The 18,180-nt window shown below is 45.1% G+C and overlaps 1 long non-coding RNA gene across 1 annotated transcript in view; it reads right to left on the reverse strand.

Annotated features, from left to right (window-relative positions):
* The window catches only part of LOC112063761 (uncharacterized), a 96,174-nt gene that overhangs the window by 49,010 nt on the left and 28,984 nt on the right, over positions 1 to 18,180 (reverse strand). The window lies entirely within an intron of this gene.

The following is an 18,180-nucleotide window of genomic DNA, read 5'->3' on the forward strand; positions in this document are numbered from 1 at the left end:
TGGGATACGGAGGGTGGGAGGGAGGCAGATGCAAGAGGGAAGAGATATGGGAACATATGTATATGTATAACTGATTCACTTTGTTGTAAAGCAGAAACTAACACACCATTGTAAAGCAGAAACTAACACACCATTGTAAAACAATTATACTCCAATAAAGATGTTAAAAAAGAAAAATTATCCCAACTTGGGGAATTCCCTCTGAACTATGTAGAGACAGAGGCTCCCACTTTACAGGACAAATTTTAGTCTGTAACATTTGGCCAATTATGCAACGTTTTCACTGAGCTTACCTTCCCCGGTACTCTGGATTGGTAGAACACACTGATGAAATAATTAAACATCAGCTGGCAAAATTAGTTGACTCATTTAGGCTGCCTTTGCCCAAAGTACTACCTTTGGTTTTGCTTAATCTAAGATCTCTTTCCTCAGAAGAAAATAGACTGTTTTGCTTTGAAATTGTTACTAGCAGGATCCATGTGAATAGATGAAGGAAGGAATATATGAAGCTACTATGATTAAAGGAAATCTCACCTACTGCCAGGAATTAACTAAAGCCCTGAAATTAATACAAAGCTTGTAGAGCAACTTTCCATAATATACTTCTGGGAGATGAAGACCTAAAACATCATGACCTCAAACCTGGCAACTATGCCTTGGAAATGACACCTTTGCAAAGATGCCCTCCAACCTCCTTGGTGGTAAACTTACCAGGTATTGTGAACTAACCCTTGTGCCACTAAACTTAAGGTCATTGACTCCTAGATTCATGTTTCTCATTTAAATAAGGCACCACCTCCTGCCTGGATTTCACAACCATCTAGAAGGCTGAAACTAAAGTTAACCAGACAAAGGCCAGGATAATGGAAGCAGGCAATGTCTGTCTACAGCTTTTCCAAGATTTGGGACCAGACTTGTGTAATTTTTTGCCTTTTTCCACCTATCAATGCTTTTGATTCAAACGTTTTTCTCCTATGGGCAAAATAGTATGCTAGTTTTAAAAGTGAAATTGGGGCTTCCCTGGTGGCGCAGTGGTTGAGTATCCGCCTGCCAATGCAGGGGACATGGGTTCGAGCCCTGGTCCGGGAAGATCCCACATGCCACGGAGCAACTGGGCCCGTGAGCCACAATTACTGAGCCTGCGCGTCTGGAGCCTGTGCTCCGCAACAAGAGAGGCGCGACAGTGAGAGGCCCACGCACAGCGATGAAGAGTGGCCCCCGCTTGCCACAACTAGAGAAAGCCCTCGCACAGAAACGAAGACCCAACACAGCCAAAAATAAATAAATAAATAAAATTTATAAAAGTGAAATTGGATTTGTGGGTAACTACCATTAGCCAGCACTTCTGGGTAACCCTGGTAGATATCTCTACAACAAGTATTCAACTAGCTGGCTTTAGGAAATTTCATTTTAGAAGAAAGGCCAGTAGTACCTAGCAACCACAGATTCACTAACTGGAGCTCATACAAATGGTCAATCAACCAAACTTTAAATGACTCTATACTCCAGTATTTGCTTTCTCTTAATGCTACCGAGTCCCAATCTAAGAACTAGACCGAAACTGAAGAATGTCACCTCTTGTCCTTTGGAGGGCACCATTCCCCAATTATGGGATGGATTTATATGGTTGACACTGGGCTATGGACATCCAAGTACCAAAGCCCCATTATGGTGGGAACAGCTCAACCATATAAAGATGAACTTACCTAAGACCACCCAACATCTTCGATGATTACATGATTCTTATACCACATCACTTTAAAAGCTAGTGATTGATTTGGAACTGATTGGGATAGACGACTCAGTATTTATTGGGTAGGCCCCAAGTGGAATCCAATGGATTTGTAGAACTAACCTCTGGCCTTGGCTCCCTCCCAGGTGTAGAGAAGGTTGTACCTTACAATTTCCTTGAGATCAAGGGCATATCTGCATAACCTTCAACATGGCCTCTAGTGAACATAACTTAAAAGATGGGCTAGATCAGTCTTTCACTAGTGGGATCCTCACTGGGACTTGAAGATGTCATTAGTCATCGAGAAGCTTTAACCAGATTTAAAGAAGCCCTAAATGATAGCCAACAAGTTCTAAATCTTTTAAGTTCTGAAGTATCCTTAATAAGGCAGTCTTACAAAATGAAGTGGCTCTTGACATTACAGCCTCTCAAGATAATACTTGTGCTATAATACAAACTGAATGTTGTGTTTTTATACCAGATGAATCATCTAGCATCACCCACTTAAGTCATATGAAAAAGCAAATAAATGCAATGAATGATCAAATACCTAGACTTGGAGAAATACTAAAAAGTTCGTTTGGCTCAGGTGAAAATAGGCCAAAATCTTTGCTTATGACATTACCATTGATTCTTGCAATATTAATTACTGTGTGTATTCTTTAAGTTGTTACAGCTTTGTGTCTCTCGCTGCTGTACTATGATGCCTTCCACAGGAATTATGATAGCTTGATGTCTGGAGATTAACCACTCCTAGGAGTTCATGGATCTTCATTAGGAGGAATCTCATATTTTGCAGGCCATCTAAGACTCACATCCCAGATGGCTCCTTGTTACATACCTCTCACACAACCACCTCTTTCCCCAGTCATGGGACGTGACTCTGGAAATGAGCCTTCCCAGTGCCAAGGAAGTCGATGCCTATGCCAAATAACCAAATGGTTATCAGTGCTTTCCACAGAAATATCTTGATCAAGAGGAACTGTGAAAAGGAAAAGCAAAATGGAGTTGGTATCACTAAGAGAGCTCTCCAAAATGGAGCAGGGAGGCCATTAAGGAAGTGTGACTTATGCACATCTCAGCTTGTATGGAATCTGACCTCTTGACTACTTATTGTCCTAATGAAGTCATACAGAGTATCAGCCAGAAAAGCAAGATGCTTTTCAGACCTTTACCATAAAATAATTCATGATTCCTTAAGCACAAATATTTCCTGACTTGCAGAGTCAGTCCCAGTTCTCTGCAGGCAACTTTAACTTACCACTTTTATCTTTATAAGCCTCTGACTCTTTTCCCTGGAACATTCTTTTGGTTTTACCCAAATCTGTACCCCCAAACTGTAATTCTTAAGGCCCCGAATGAACTCTTATTCACAGCATTCTGCTTTTTATGTTGTTGTCAGATGTAGGTACAAAAACTGTACAACTGTAGTAAGATCAACCCACTCTAATGACCCTGGACGTGTATTTAGTTCTCATTCTTCTGCCTGCTTCTATGGAATATCAGTTACCATTCTAGGCTCTCACTTGTCCTCCAATTAGTGGTTGTTGAGGAGGAAGAAATCTTCTACTCTTGTAAGTTTTTCTGACGGGTCTAAAGATCAAATGACATAAGGTTAATAAGAAAAAATCAAGTGTAATAACGTGGATGAGACCCAGGAAAACCAAGAAACTCACCAAAATGCTGAAGCCTTCACCTTAAATAACATCTTTAGCTAAAGACAAGAGGATGGAGGTAGTAGTTTGGGACTTGAAATAGGAGGAAGGCAATTCACATGAAGAATAGAAAAGCAAGTGTTTGAGAAAAACAAATGTTTGCTGGGCCCTGAAGAAACAATGGGGCACAGGGTTGACTTTGATCTCTAGACCCTGCCAGGTTCTCCCACCACACCTAGCCCATATTCTTCGCAGGTAACTCTGGTGATGGGTGTTCTTCCAGGAACAGGCCCTTTATCTAATTCTTTAAGGAAGCTAAGGGGGGGGTAACCAGAAAAACTTCCTGAACCTCCTGTTTCTTAAAGGTAATCAGCCTAAATTAATCCTCATGTCAAAGAGATGTTTTATGGTGGCAAATTTTGCTCCCCTACGTGAGGATATTCTTTCTCCAGCCTCAGTGCTGACCTTACTGCCTCCAGAACAAAGTGTCCTCCCCAGGCACATGGTCCCCTGCAAATCCTCAGATGTCCATGATCTGTAACTCTGTAGGTGGTAACCCACCTCTCGGCTCACTTGACCTTGACGGAGACAGAGTTGCTCAAACCTCAACCCCAGCCTTGGGGTCTAGCATATGAATCCTGAGAGAAAACTCTTATCTAGAGAGTGACTATTGGTCAGTCAATGGAACTGACCTGGTCAATGAACAGGATCTGAAATAGGCTTGGCCAGGAGAATCCAGGCCTCGGTGACATGCTTTTCCCAAAAGAATTGAACTCCTGGGGTAGGTAGCTACTGGAATGCGGTTGGGTCAACTTGCCAGGTGAAGGAGAAACAGCCTCAGTTTCCTGGTATTCAGCTCCTGCTGGATGAAATGCTTTACTCAAAGACCCTTCTTGTCTACCAAGAAATGAGAGTCAAGGAAGTTTCTACAAAGCCCTCAGTAGTAGAGGAAGCATTCAAGGCAAGACCCAGATGATTTTATGGCTGCTATATTGTTTACTCAAGCAAGAAAATACTAGAGAACACAGACTTCATTCAGAAAACACATTTAATATTGGAAAGTGCTGACAAAGGATGGGTCCCAGTGATCTTGTTGGGGGTGATGGGGCCAGCCATGCTCACCTGCTTGGAGTTTCTAAATTCTGGTTCCAGGTCAGCCATTGAGCAAATTTCAAATATAAGGTCTTTACACTACACCACTCCACCATAATGCAAGTCCTATGGAGGACAATTCTCCATTGACATGAAGAGAATGATGCTCAAATCACTTGTGCCAAAGACCAGTAAAGGAATAAGAAAAAAACCCAGAAGGGTGTTATTCCCTGCAAGTGCTATACATTCAGGGAAGATCCCCACATGCTTAGAAATGCTTGTGATTATTTTGTAAAAGATCAGAGCTTAACAGTCCTCATTCTCCATCATCCCCCACAAGAAGGTGTATCATGATCAAATATTTCCCAAAGCTGGGCAAACAAGAGCTCTTTGCTCTTACCTGCAAAGAGCAGGAATACAGCTAAGGAAGGTGCTAAAAACCCAGGAAGCTTGAGAACATGGGTTCCACTATCAGGGAGAGAGACTAACATGTGAGTTATTTCCTAGGTTTAAAGCCAAACTACTCAAGAGTTGACAGCTTCCAATTAAAGAGGAATGAAACTTGAAGATATTTGGAGGAATGAATTTGGAGAAATTGTGCTAACTTCCTTTGAAACTTTCTGAATGCCTCTCATCCCACCTTATCTCTTAAAAGTCTCACCAGGCTGTGTTTAATGTCACAACAAAACCTCATCGGAACACCTACAAAGTTGCCGACTTTCACTTTGGTCATGGGACATTTATCCAATAATTCACGTGTTACTCACAGCCTGGTCCACCACCAGCAAACCAAAGGCCACCCAAGGGTTGTCCTCTCCCTCTTCTCTGGTTCTGCAAAAGCCCGTGTAACTCCAACTCCCATGAGTGAGCTTCTGGCCCAGTTCGCATCCCCCAAGATCTGCCAGCACCCCTCACCCAGCCACACCTATTTTATACTGGCCCCTGTGTTTAGTCTGGGATGTTGCAGGACACTTGATCAGCCCACACCTAACAGCATCTATTTGAGGGCAGAAATATCCCACGGCCAGCTGCCTCAAACATCGCAGGTCCTCTTTTTTCCACATGGTCCTTCCAGCAAGGGGAAAGATCCCAGGGATCAAAATGAATCAGGCATTAGGGATTTCTAACTCATGCCATGAGACATCTGATTGATGGACAATACCTGGAGGTTTGAGTAGAATGGCTGCAGAAACAGTGGTCAGTGTTGGAAACCAGAAAAGTGTTTTTGTACAACTAACCACTTTCCTAAGACATCAATCAGGGATTGAGATTTTAAGTCTATCAATTTCTGAGTGATCAAAAGTCATCCAACTCGTGGCTATCAGCAATGAGCTGTTTATGGTTAGGGGTAGTCAGTCATTCACGTCACCTCCAGGGATTTACCTCGGAGTGGCATCAAGAGGAGAGACATGCTTTTCGTTCAGCATGTGCCCAGCCAAGCCAAACGTGACTGGAGAGCATCCCACATGAGGACCAAAAGGTCAGATTCAGATACTTAAGTATGAAGAACTTACATACTAAGAACTCACGTTGACATATACAACATGGGGACATGACTCTGAGCTACAAATTGCTGAATACGACTCAAGAGTTGAAAAGGGATTTCCCAAAGTGGGAGGGGATAGGGCGAGAATAATCAGAAGCCGTATGAGCTAAGTTTAAGGAACTTGTCCAAGGAGGTAGAGCACTTGTTCTCTTGGGGAAATCCTACCTCTAACCGAGGTCGTCCAAACTCTCCCCACTTTCTGGAATCAAAGGAAACTTCATCAGCATTCAACACTCCACCCATTGTCCAACCAGTGGAAAAGTTCCTGCAGGACACCTACTAGTCTTCCTAGGAAAGACCTACCTCAGCAGCGATTCTCAACGAGGGGTAATTTTGCCCCCAACCAAGCTATTTTCTTCTTCAATGACACCACTTTAATGCAATGACAAAGATGTAAAATAAGATGTTCCTGTCCTCTGTACAACACATCCATTTACAGAATCAGCCACTACTGTATACAACGTAAGTACATGATAAAATAGAGGTGCATAGAACTTACTTACAGACGTCAAAAAGTTCACTTTACCCATCCAAGGATAAAGAGTTAAAAATATAAAAAGATACTGCTTTGAAATGTAAACCAACTTTCACGTACATACGTGCATGGAGGTTCCCACTCCCATGGAGTCCAAGGTGATAGGGAGGATGTCCAACAAAGGAATTCACCTACCAAACGCCTGGTCATCTGACTGAAAATGACATCTGTGGACCTTGTAAGAGGAAAGACAAGCCTATGGCCAACCACATTGTCCAAGCAAGTCTATTCAAGGTTCTCAAATCTCCTGTGGGTCAGTGGATTGTACTGAGACAAGAAAGTTCCAAGTTTGCCTCAGCAACAGAACCAAAGATCAGACTGGCTCCATCAACTGGTAAATGACTGGACTGTGACCCTAAGGTCAGTAGGCGCTTGAATCCCTTGGTGAGCACTTCTGAGAGTTTTTTCAATCCTGTGCCAGCTTCTTTCCCGAGCACCAATTCCCCAGACGGAGCAGTAGCAGGAAAGATGGCAGGGAGGGGGCAGTGGAAGACTGACTCAGTTCAGGTAGGTTAGTTCTCTTGGTGGGGAACACAACCTTCTAGCTTCCGTTTCAAGTTCCTCTGGGTGGCAGGCAGACTCCCCTACATAGTACCAGGCTCTGTGTCTAAGAGCTCAGGCTGGCCGGCCAGCCTTGGGCAGCCCAAGGAGCTTCCCTGCAGGAAACCTCTCCTGCAAGACCAGAAGGGTCTATAGGTGACAGAGGAGCTTTAGTAGTCTAAAATTCTAGAGAGTGCTCTTGAGTAGAGACAGAGTCTTTCAATGATATTGCAATGGAGGGAGATGTTTTTAGTTGTTATGATTTGTGAAAGGAAGCTAATGGCTTTATGAGGCCAGGGATGCTGTCAAAAACCCTATGATGGGCACAGCATAGCTTCCCACAGAGAATCATTCAGCCTAAAATTTCAACAGTATTGAGCTTGAGAAATATAACCAGCTGGTACTTCTGCAAGAGAAAATCGGATCAATTTTTAGCTTTTGGTGCCTGTTTAGGAGCACAGGTAAGACCTTTAGGATTTTGAAAATATTCATGACATGAAGAACACAAAAACAAACAAATCCAACCCAAATTGTTGGAGTTTGTTTCCTAGAGCAGAGAGATAAGGCATCTTCCAACTATCTCTTTGAAGTTCCTCCAAAGACCCTTCCTCTACTACACACTACTTCCTTCAAGACATGGAACATAAGCTGGCTTTTTCTCTGGCGACACTGACAACACAGAGACCATTTGGCGTCATCTAGAATGCTGTGACTGGGAGACTAACCTACCCATTACTCTTTCTACTGGTGGTCAAATCAGACGTGCTGGATGCAGGACTAAGACCCCAGGACAGCAAGCTCTGTGGTCCTGCCCAGATTCCTTTTCTATGCTAAACTTTGTGTTCATTTCCTGCATACCTTCATCACATTAGCAGCAGAGAATCACAGATAAGAGCCTCACAGGTATGAATTCAAACTCTAAGTTTCTGTAGACTGAGGCACCTGTGAAATTAATATGCCTTAGTGGTTTTTTTGGGGGTTTTTTTGTTTTTTAAATAAATTTATTTATTTATTTATTTTTGGCTGTGTTGGGTCTTCGTTTCTGTGCGAGGGCTTTCTCCAGTTGCGGCAAGCAGGGGCCACTCTTCATCGCGGTGCGCAGGCCTCTCACTGTTGCGGCCTCTCTTGTTGCGGAGCACAGGCTCCAGACGCGCAGGCTCAGTAGCTGTGGCTCACAGGCCCAGTTGCCCTGTGGCATGTGGGATCTTCCCAGACCAGGTCTCGAACCCGTGTCCCCTTCATTGGCAGGCAGATTCTCAACCGCTGCGCCACCAGGGAAGCCCAATACGCCTTAGTTTTAATGGCAGTTAGCCAACTAATGTTTTTTTCTTCATGCAGGGTAACCTCAAGATGAGCACTGGGTCCCAACATTTCAGCAGTGTGGGGGACACCTCTGCAGGCTTCACATTGCTATTGCCCGGTAAATTCTGTAGGCAGTTGCATTCCACAACTAAAAGTGCCCGAGTTGAGTTTCCCTGGTCAACATGGATCAAGGTTACAAGACCATTGCTTGAGGCAGACGAACACAGACTCAGGCTAAAAACACCCCCTCTGTGCCTGATAAGGTTCAAAGGTATTTTAAACTCAGAGGAGCTAACTGGGCCATCTTCAGGAGCTATATTTGTCTTATTCTTCTTCATTCAGCTGTTGGCACCCCTGCTCATCCACCGGCTGCCAGCAATGGAGTCCACGGAGCTGTGCTGCCGCAGACACTAGAGACCAGCCCCTGTGCACCTAACACGAGATGCTCCTCGGTAGCAACCTCACGTCTGTCAAGTCAACCTTCCACGATAGAGAACCTCAGGTCCTTGGAGCATCTAGAGTGAAAGGTAAGTGTGCTTAGTGTCCAGTCTTATGCCCTCCAGCTCTCAGGTGCTTCCCCCTGCCATTTTATCACCCTCCTTTTAGTCCCTCTGTAATGTCAGTTCTTATGAGCTTCTGCTGCACTTAAGAATGAAGCTGAAGGTGTGAGGTATCCAGCCCTATCAAGGGGAGCTGGTCATGCTGGTGAGAGGCAGCCAAGAAAGCAATATCCAGACATAAATACACTAGATCATAGGAAAGGTGGCCTAATACTGCACAAAGCCACGAAGATATTCCATACTGCAAATGAGGTCCAGAGAGCTGGGGTGAGGTAGACTGGGCCCATGCCCCTATGTCCTCCACAAAGGCTGCATCCCAAGAGGAAAATTAAGATACTAATTGAAATGACTTGGTCGGCTATCACCCGCCTCAGTACAAAACAAGGCACTCTGCCTTGACTTAGGGGGCTCCTGAAAGCAAGCTTGATCATGGACACTCAAGAAATAGACTTGAGAGTTGGACTATGTTCAGCTTGGGGCCATTGGAAAACAGGGGACTACATTCACAAAGCAGCACAGTCTAACGGGTAAGAAGAGAGCTCCGCCAACGCAGGGGAGCCTCGGAACGCAGCATAAGGCCACGTTGATGGCAAACCTCAACAGACCACCTGCTCCACCTTCAGGACTGCCCCCCTCATGGGCTATAAGAAGAAACTTTTCTTCCTGGGAACCACCATCACCTAGAATAGAGCTAAGCACATGAAGATGCTCAAATATTTGACTGGGATTAAGGAAGGCAATGGAAAGGGAACCACAGCCTTATCAAAGGTCTCCCTCAAGCTGGCCAGGTCCTCCTACATTCACAGGATGTCTCCTAGCATTACCAAAAAGATGCACCTATCAAATAGGACAGGTTTCAGCAGATCCATGACCAACTCTAAGATGGTGTCTACACCCAGACGGCCCAGGTGCCTCATCTACCTCTCCCACCAGTGCGGCAGCCTACTCCTATCTGGCCAGAGCACAGGAGGGATGCACACATCCTATAGTCAAATTCAAGGAGGCTTAAGGAACATTCCATGACACCAAGCACAGAAAGGCCCCATCGTGAATAGTGAGGATCAAGTCTGAGACCGTCTGCCTAGAAAATGGACTGCTTGATTCAACATGAGCCTGCATGGTACATTCTAATAACTTGAGGCCCAAGTGAAGGCCACAGAGCCTGCCTTAGGGTGATCCAGGTTGCTTGCTCAATCCAGATAGCACTGTGTATTAAGGGCAAGAGTCTCCAAAGACCAGCTGTCCCAACATCACCAGTTCCTTCACCAGCAAGTCAAGTCTGTCCGGTACCAGTATTTTATAGCCAAGTATAAAGTAGGCAATAAATGCATGGATAGTCCCTACATAAACAGAAACATGATCTCTCCCATGGAAAACATCCTTTCTTTTCTCACTTTCTCAGAATTACACCCATGGTTGTGACTAGACCCCCACAGAACCAATGACCCAAGGGTGGGACTTTATCAGTTATCAAGTAATAATATAAAGACATCCAGTAAAACGTAAGTTGAGGCCAAATAGCTACCTCCCCATCTTCATCATACCATCCACATAACCAGGTCCATGGAAGCCTATAGAACCAACATGAGCTATAGCAGCACGTGAAATGATCCAGAGAAGAATTCATGAAACCACACTGGCCTGGAACCCTTCTCCGTACCTCGCGTTGGTATATGCAGTATGAGTAGCACATCCTGGGTACTCCTATGTGAGGTCTGAGTGTGGCTGTCTATCGGGCTTTGATTTATGCTCTGGGAACAACATCCTGGTGATGAAACTACCCAGTGATTTCAAGAGATTAGTACAGTTGACCCTTGAACAACAGGGGGCTTAGGGGCACCAACCCCCCATGCAGTCAAATATCTATGTGTAACTTTACAGTTGGTCCACCACATCTATGGTTCTGCATCTGCAGATTCAACAGATTGGGTAGTACTATAGTACTTATTTTTTGAAAAAAAAATTCATAAAGTGGACCCACACAGTTCAAACCCATGTTGTTCAAGAGTCAACTGTATATAGGAAAGTCAGATTGTACAGAAGTATCTTTTCTGATTTCCTTCACTCGACTCAGTTTCTCCAGAAGTAAGGTAGTTAAAACTTGTGATGGACAGTTTTATCAACTTATCTAATTTACAGTTCCCAGTTATTCCAAACACTAGTCTAGTGTCTCAGTAAAAGTATTTTGTGTGATTGAAGTACAGGAGTACTTCAATCAGTTGGACTTAAGTACAGGAGATTATCTTAGATAATGTGGGTGGGCCTGATCCTATCAGGTGAAAAGCATTGAGAGCAAAACAGAGGTTTCCTGATGAAGAAAAGCCACTTAAGTCAGGAACTGAGGCTGCAGTCCAAGAGTTCCAGACTCTACTTCCTAATTGGCTGCCTTGCAGATTTCAGATTTGGCAAGCCACCCCACAATCATGTGAGCCAACACCTTGCAATGAATCTCCTGGCATTTGTTTTTCTAGAGAAACCCTGAATCCTAACTTAACTCCTGAGAGTTGTCAAGTCTTTGGAAGATGGTTTCGGCTCCAGGAGCACATTGTTCAGATGCAACCCCTTAGGTCACCTGCAGAGATTGAGGCCACTTCAGGTATCAACAGGACACTAGTTTCTTACTCAGCATCCCCCAGACGGACTAAATACGATCCAGAGTGTCTGACACAAATATGTAAAGGTCATTCAGATTCAGACCCGAATAGCAAGAAGCTGCACTGGGGTGTGTGCAATAAAGATACGTCTAGTTTCAAGTTTCATTGCAAGAATCAAGTGGTGAAAAGGATTCCTCAAAATGAGAAGAGGAAGTGAAGCAAATGCCAAGCTGTAGGAACTAAACTGAGGAAATCCAAGGAGGGAGAGAGTTGGCTTCAGTGGGAGAACCATCCTGTCCTTTCTCTGAAGTTTTCTCCCATATTTCCGAGCTCATGAGAAAAATACTTAAGCATCCAGCTCTCCATCCATGAAGGCCTCATGGAGAAGAGCTACAAGATGCCCTCAGGTGTTCCTTGAGGGACCTAGCTCATTGACTCAACCAGGAGACACTCTGCTCCCCAAGGAAAATACAGCTGTGTCTGGAGACATTTGTCATGATAGACAAATGCTGCTCGACATCCTACAACGCACAGGACAGCTTCCCACAACAAAGAACCAGCCAGCCAGAAACGTCCATACAAATGACGTTAGAAAGGCCTGACCTAGCCAGCTGCCTTTGAGACTAAGTCCAAATAATATGAAGCCTTTCGATGCTGCACAGCACAGGTAAAACCTTCAAGAGTTCTAAGACTCTTTACACTGAAGCAGCACACAAGGATAAAGCCCCACCTTGGCTGGTGAAAGCTTGTTCTTCAGAGATGAGATGAGCCACCTTCCACCTATTTCCCCAAAGTTTGCCTGAAGACCTCGCCCCTCCATCATGCACTGTTGCCCCGAGGGCTTGCACAAAGACAGTGAAGGTTAACAGAGTTGAAGGTTGCTCCATTTCCCTCTGGGGACACAATACAGTTGCCACATTGTGACATCTTGAAAGCTATGACTGGAGACCAACCTGCCTGTCATTCTTTGCCCTGGAGGCCAGGTCTGGTGTGTTGAGTACAGGACTCCAACCCCAGGACTCTTCTCTGTGGTCCTGACCAGGTGCCCTTTGCTAAGCTTTGTCTTCACTTTCTGCATTCTTTCCACAAAACAGCAGACCAACACAGACAAGAGCCCCACAGGTGTGAACTCAGAATAAGCTTCAGTAGACCAAGGCATCCATGAAATACAGAGATCTTAACTTCAATGGCAATTGACAACTAAGATAGGTCTATTTCTTTGTACAGGATAATGTTAAGAAAACACTGGGTCCTGACACTTTGATGGGAGAAGCCCCTGGGGCCTAAACAATTGATGTCGTCTTAATGCTGCAGAGAGCTGCATTCAACAGCTGGAGGTGACCCTAATGGAACTTCATTGATCAACATAGAGGTCACCAGACCCTTGGCAAAGATGACCCACATACACAGAATCAAGCTAAAATATCCCTTCCATGTCTAATAAGGTTCAGATACTTCTAACTCTCCTGAAGTTTAAAGAACACGATCTCTAAGCTGCAAACAGCCAAGTCCCTTACCATAGAGAAAGTTAAGAAAATTACGTACATCAAGTAAAGATGATTGGAGGTCAAAGTTCAACCTGACTAGGTGACTTTCCCTCTAGAACAAGAGGCCCAGGGTGAAGTGAGCCATCGTTCCTTGTCTGCCCATGTGACTTTACTTTGGGGTTCAACATGAAAGGGGAAGATAAATAGATGTATTATGAAATATCAGGGTAACAGAGATCCTCAGAAGATGGAGGGTAGAGACAGCAACCTTACAGCAATTCGTGGGAGGGACTGTGAAACACTCAATCTTTCAAGGATAAGGGTATGTTCCCCTGTTTTCCATAAAGAGCCACCCAGCTCTATGTTCCATGGTTCTGGACACTGGCACCCCATTACCACGAATGCTATCATGTCTGTCTATGAAGGATCTGCTCAACTTTTCACACTCAGGCCATCTGGGGGCAGGCTGGGCCCCAGTATATGGTGAACCATATATCGGTCTTTGCTTAGACCCCTCAGCCCAGGGCAATCTACCCTTGATGCTAGTCCAGATGTGTCTCTAGAGATATGTTCTAGATCCCCTGATGGTCACCCAGTTCTTTTAACATGTATCATACTCCTGGATTTCACCTGCTGAATACTGAATCAGCCCACCACCCAGTCTTCTGAGGTTCCCTAGAACAGTCTTGGCCATGAACCTTCAGGGAACAGACTTACGAGAGCGTCAGACAATGTTCAGTTTGGAGCCAATGGAGAGCAGGAGAAGACATGCACGATGCAGAACAGGCTAGCGTGGAAGAGGAAAGTCCATCCTGAGGGGACACAACCTCTGAGCTCTGCAGGAGGGTGCTCTAAGGAAAAACCTGAATAGACCCCATGGTCTGATTTCAAGAACCCCCTCATGGAGAACAAGGAAACACTTTCTTCTACCTTGAGTACCACAAACACCTAGAACAGAGACATACACAGAGATGACTTTCAGTCAAATATTTGAGCAAGAAATGTAAAAGGAACCATAACATTATCTAAAGGCACCCTTCACCCTGGCAAAGTCCTCCTAGCAATCCCAGGACATCTCCAAGCTTTATCACTGAGAAGATACATCCTAGTAAAATAGCCTGGATGCCAGCAGATCCATCACCTGCTCTTCCAGTAACATCTACCATTAAAGCCCAGGCACCACTCTACCCCCTCCCATCAGCCACTCTGGCCTACTGCTTCTACCCAGAGTACAGAATGGATGTATACCTCTGGGCCATCTCCAGGAGGCTTGTTAAGACACTTCTTGACACCAAGCACAGAAACCCCTGGCATTAACAAGGACAGTGAGAACCAAGTTGTAGTCATCTGTCTGTACAGAGAGACCACTTAATTAGAAGCGGGTACATTCTCCTATCTAGATTCACAACCGAAGGCCACTAAGCTCTGTTAAGGGCATGGACAGGTCTTCAGCACTGATGGTTTTGGGGTGAGGGCATGATCCGACTTTCCAGCTATGTTAGCAGTCTCCCAAATTACCCAGACTTTCCTCATTAAGTGAAGGTAGTTAAGTATCCAAGAAACAAACTATGCTTCTTTTCAAACTACTTATGGCTAAGACAGGCGTTCTGGGTGATTCTCTGGAAGAGATGCTGTAGGCAGAGTAAACTTTTCACCAAAAGTTGACCACTAGCTAGTATCGGCTAGTCCTCAGGGAGGAAGTGACATTCCGGGTGAGCGGTGGTGTGTTCCTGGGATTTGGTTGATCCACCCTGTTCATCTGATATAATCAATTTGTGTGTGGCAATGGGTGAGGTGTCACACAGAGCTACAGAGAGTCCCCAGATAGAGACTTGGAGCCTAGCAAGAAGATCGGGGGGTGTCTCTAGAAATGGGATAAAGGACCCCAAACCACGCAAAGGCCCTTGATATCACCGTTTCGGTACAACCACCTCTATCGATTTTGGCTGCTTCTTATGCCGATCCGAAGGGATTCATCCAGATTTGCTCCCAACCCTGCAGTTCATCCCCTGAACTTTCCTTGAAGGACCTGTGGCCCTGGAATTGAGACTCACAGTAAAAGGAAATTTCACTAGATGAGGATAACCCCAGGACAAAAAGATCTGCCAAGATCTGCTTATTTCCAGATGGGTACACGATACACATCCTTCCTGAGATGTGTGCAGTGCTGCACCACTGATAATCTCTGCACTGGAAGTGCCAAGATGCTCATCCCCCTCTGGGAATGGCCCTTACTCCAATGAGAACTGCCTCACCCAAGACTCTGCCCCTTCCCTGGGGGAAGTCACATTCCCTGGCTGCTCTGAGGTATCCAGAGGTCCAGCCGCGTTGCTCAGTTCAGGGCAACTCTGGAGGGCCATTCTTGCTCCAGAACTCCTCACGGGGCTGGCTGAAACTTCTGTTGAGGATACACAGTTGAACTTCGCCTTCTGCCCTATCTTGCTGTCTTTACTTCCTTTCCAGTGCTGTTCCCAAGTGCGCTCCCTATAAACCTAATGCATGTGAGTCACCATCAAGGAGTCTTTTCTAGGGAAGCCAAACCCAGACACTTGACTTTTCACATGTCCGTTTTTCAGTCTTCAAATTTTTAGGTCACATAGGAAATGAAACTTTTGCTGCTTAATGAGTAAACCATCATCAGCCTCCTGGGTGTACTATTGCACAGTGATGATACCGTTATTTGGAACTAAAGATTCTGCTTGGCTTATAATACACAAACCAAATCGAGAAAACTGAGGACCACCCACAGCCTCCCTAGCAGACACCCAATCTCACTGTGTGCCTCTTTTCATATTGCAGGATTGGTGCCCTTTTAATCTGTCCACTAAGTCTAACAAACAAGACCCATCTACATGCTGCTCCCAGGAGACTCACTTCAGAGCTAAAGACAGATTGAAAGTGAGGGGATGGAAAAAGATTTCCTGCAAATGGAAATGACAAGAAAGCAGAGGTAGCAATACTCAGACAAAACAGACTTTTAAAGTATATAACAAAAGACAAAGAACGGCATTACATAATGATAAACGCATCAATACAAGGGGATAACTCATTAACACAGGCACCTAACAGATGCACAAATGGGCCTTCTTCCCATAACCCAGAGAGGTCCTCTCAGGCTCTTCAACGTGGGCAGGAAACAAGGTTTTCAGCAACAGGACTGGGGTGAGGAATGTTTCACTTCCATAGGGCAGTCCAGATACCTGCCCAAGGGATGTACTTCATCTCAATCATGGACAGGGATGCCTTCCTCCACCTTAAGTCTGTACTGAACACAAGTCAATTAGGAACCAAAGAGCAACCCAGAACTTTTCTGGCAGTGTGAATCCACCCAAGTGAAGGAAATGATGTCATTTCATAAGACAAAGGGTCAGCCGTCAAAGGTCTGCTTGATGTGAGTGCAGAGGCTGAGTCCAGCCATCTCCCTCACATTTGCCAGGGCATATGTCAGCTTTCACGATGCAAATCCCATCCTGAAAACACAGTCTGACACGTGACTCTGTTGCAGTGCTTTATGTAAAGGATGTACGTTTGAATTCAGTTTGCAATGAGATGTACCTCTGTCTACAAAATGGTCCCAGCTATCCAAGTTCCAAGCATTCAAAGGCTCCACCCTAGGCTATTTACATTTATGCATGTCATTATCCCCTAAAAACTTACTGGAGGCTACATGATTGTCTTTAAGCCTCATGATAGCAGGCAACCTCACAGATGATTTGAAAAGCTTCTTGAACCAAAGGGAAGAAGTAGAATTTTTAGTTGACAAATAACAGACTGTATTATTCAAGGCGAAGGCCTAGGAAGGTAAGACGTTGACATGGAATGAAGTCATCTTTTTTTTTTTTTTTTTTTTTTTTTTTGTGGTACGCAGGCCTCTCACTGTTGTGGCCTCTCCCATAGCGGAGCACAGGCTCCGGACGCACAGGCTCAGCGGCCATGGCTCACGGGCCCAGCCGCTCCGCGGCACGTGGGATCTTCCCGGACCGGGGCACGAACCCGTGTCCCCGGCATCGGCAGGCGGATTCTCAACCACTGCGCCACCGGGGAAGCCCGGAATGAAGTCATCTTTAGGCCACTTAGGCACAGAGGAAGATGGGGAAACTCAGGTACTATCTTCACAGCTGCTTCAATGCTTGCCCCAGCAAGAAAATTCCAGAAGCCCACAGGCTTCATTTAGAGACACTTCAAACAGATTTCAGTACCCAGCTGCCTGGTAATGGGGTGTCATCTCCAGGGGCACTGCTACCATATTAATTGCTCTGCAGCTCAGAGGGGCTGGATTCTAGATCCAGCTCAGTCACTGAGCAGGAACCAAATTGAGAATTTTAGTCTCTGAAGGACGTCAAATGTGGCAAGATGTTATGGTGCCAGTTTTTAATGGAGAAATGTGTACAACATTTTCCTGTATCAAGGGACAGATCATGAAAGAATAAGGAAAACCAAAGACACCTGAAGTGTACTAGTTCCCTGCAACACAGGAACACAAGTACCCTCTGGTTGTCAGTAACAGGCTAACTGCCTATAGGAGTGACAGGCCTTGTGCTTCATTACGACAATCACTCAAGCAAGGTTTACAGAGCCACGTGTTTCCCAGTGTAGACTCCTTATCTAGATTCTCATTCCTTGGGGATGAGCTACCTGGATGCCATCCCATAAACAGGAGGCCTAGCCTCTTCAAGGAAAAAGACACTGAACATGAGGATTCTCTAAGGTTGAAGCCATAGCCAAAGACACCCAAGAGGTGACAACTTCTAATCTTCAATTCTCTACAAATAAAATTTAGAGAACAGAGCAAAAACGGTTGTCACTCCCTTTAAGCCATTCTAAGACTCCCAAAAAAGCCCACTGGGCTGTACTTAATACTCTAACTTCATTAGAACAATTATTGTCACGTATTTGCCAACACTCATTTTGGTCATGGGACATTTTATCCAATGATACATCTGTTTACGCATAGCCTGGCCTGTTGTCAAAATAGAGGCCAGCCAAGGTATCTCCTCCCCTCCACCCCCACCTCTGCAGAGAGTCTGAAGTTTCAACTCCCTTGAGCAGACTTTTCAAGCCCAGCTCCCAGCACCCCAGATCTGCCAGCACTCAGGGTTACAATCCTTTGCCCAGACACACCCACCTCACGCTGGCC

Source organism: Physeter macrocephalus, chromosome 7 (assembly GCF_002837175.3).
Source record: "Physeter macrocephalus isolate SW-GA chromosome 7, ASM283717v5, whole genome shotgun sequence".
Lineage (NCBI taxonomy): Eukaryota > Metazoa > Chordata > Mammalia > Artiodactyla > Physeteridae > Physeter > Physeter macrocephalus.